Source organism: Octodon degus, unplaced genomic scaffold (genome assembly GCF_000260255.1).
Source record: "Octodon degus isolate 3935 unplaced genomic scaffold, OctDeg1.0 scaffold00069, whole genome shotgun sequence".
Classification (NCBI taxonomy): Eukaryota; Metazoa; Chordata; class Mammalia; order Rodentia; family Octodontidae; genus Octodon; species Octodon degus.
The window spans coordinates 6,468,445-6,470,797 of NW_004524645.1; the positions used below are offsets into that span (position 1 = coordinate 6,468,445).

Below are 2,353 nucleotides of genomic sequence, written 5' to 3' on the forward strand. Positions count from 1 at the left end.
TTCACTGGAAGAAAGATAACCTCTTTAGTAAATGGTACAGGTAAAACTGGCTGCCTACAGGTGAAAGACTAAAACTAGACCATTTCTGTCACCATACTCTAAACTAAAGTCAAAATGGATCGAAGATCTAAATATTAAAACAGAAACTTGAAGACATTGGTGTAGGCAGAGAACTCATGTAAAAAACCCAAACTGCATGGGGAATTTTCAGAAGAATCAACAACTTGGATCTCATGCTATTATAAATCTTTTGCACATCAAAAATTAACTGAGTCAAAAATTTGCCCATAGAATTGGAAAAAATTATTCAACTATTCCTCAGACAAAAACTTATACCTAGAACATATGAAGAATTGAAAAAAATTAAACTTCCCAAATTTAAAACCAAATCCAAAAATGAGCATCTGAGAGCAATACACAATTGTCAGATAAAATAATACAGACAGCAAATAAGTACATGAAAAAAGGTTCAACAGCATTAGTCATTTGTCAAATGTAAATTAAAATAACACTGAGTTTCCATCTCACCACAGAAAGAATGATTATTATCAAGACATTAAAAAATAATTAATGCTGTCAGGCCTGTGGGGAAAAAGGAGCCCTTGTCCACTGTTGGTGGGAGTGTAGACTAGTAGATGCAACTATTGTGGAAATCAGTGTGGAGATTCCTCAATAAACTAGGATTAGAGTTCTCATTGGATCCAGCTATTTCTCTTCTGGGGATTCTCCCACAAGAATTAAAAACATACCACAGCGATATATATGCACCCATGTTTATAGTAGCAAAATTTATCATAGCTAAATCTTGGAAGCCAACCAATGCACATCAACAGAGGAATGGATAAAACAGTTATGGTATTTTTATACAATCCAGTACTACTCAGCCACAAAGAGGATAAACAAGACTGTTTTAAGTAAAAGGAAGCAACTAGATACTACTTCATAAATGAAATAAATACATCAGTCTCACATGTGTAAACACCATACTGTCTCCCTAGTGTCAGAAGCTTAAAGTGTAAATAAGATCCAAAATGTATAAAGCATATTGGGAAATGGGAAGAAATAATAGGGACTGTTATTCTCCTACTATCTTATCTTGAAATTTTGTGTCCTTGTTTTCATGTTTTTCTATTTAAAATAAAAATAATTATTAATTATGAATTTGAAAAATATATTTTATAACATATATTTTGAATTCAGGAAATGACAAGGAGAAGGTAAACTTGACAATTTAACATTATTTGGAGAGTGTATGTATACCGATTTACTTTGGTTTGGATTAGGAAAAATAAAATTCAAATCATCAAAAACCAAGAAAGAAGAAGAGCTACAAGAAATGAGAGAAAAAAATCCAGTCATATACCTACCAAGACAAAACAAAAACAAAATAAACAAAACAGTATTGGCTGGAGTACATAATCTAAGTAATTACTACTAAAATGAAAGCATTGGTCTCAGAAGGGCAACACACGTCCTCCATGGCCATGTTGCGATCTTGTCTATTCCAGATGCCAGACAGAAACAGTGTGATCAATGACTCAAAGGCTCGCTTGAAAAAGCTCGATGTTCGTGCCAAATATTCTCACTTGTCAAGTCACAAACACTCAGTGCTCATACTGTTGGTGGCTAGAGAAGCATAGCTCCACCTGCTCTTCCCTGTCCAGTCTGAGAAGCTGAGAAAGGCACCTGGAAAAGTTTGTTTCCCTGGAATGAGAAGGAAACCCACAGACAGGGATGACTGCGGGAAGCCCAGGAGGAAGTGGGGCTGCTCCCCCACCAAGTGGAGGTCAGCTGCTGCCTGGTGCCCTCTCTGATTGAAAAAAAAAATGGATCACTCCTGTTGTGGATTTTGTAGACCACACCTTTGAGGTCCAGTCAAATTCTGATGAAGTTAAGGCATGTGTTCCTTGTGCCCCTGGACTGTTTCCTATATCCATGTGTCTACTACTCTTTCCACTTCTCTCAGTCTGGCCACTCATTCCTTGGGCACTGCTTTGAGTACAAATGCTCTGACATGTTGTACTTATTTAATCAGGGGAATGACACCAAAATTAGCTATACAAGAAGCCTTGATTATTTTGGAGCAGAAACCCATCTTTGAGGTTGAATTTAATCTCAATGACCTAATATCATCTTGTGAGAAACAATTGCTTCTTTACCATGCTACAAGCAAGTTATGATTTATGAGAATAAAATCCAGAATCCATCCAGGAGGATTCTGAGTGTGGTTATGCACTGAACAATATTAATTGGTGCTATTGAAATTTGACACATATTTTTCCAGTGATCTGAAAATACAAACTTTGCCTTTTTTCCCTTCCAGTTACCTTCTATCACTTGAAAGGACAACTAA

General features: G+C 36.1%; 1 pseudogene; it reads left to right on the forward strand.

The window, feature by feature from the left end:
• The first annotated feature begins 1,484 nt into the window (after nucleotides 1-1,484).
• Nucleotides 1,485-2,180, forward strand: LOC101573475 (annotated as a pseudogene).
• Nucleotides 2,181-2,353: the final 173 nt, after the last annotated feature.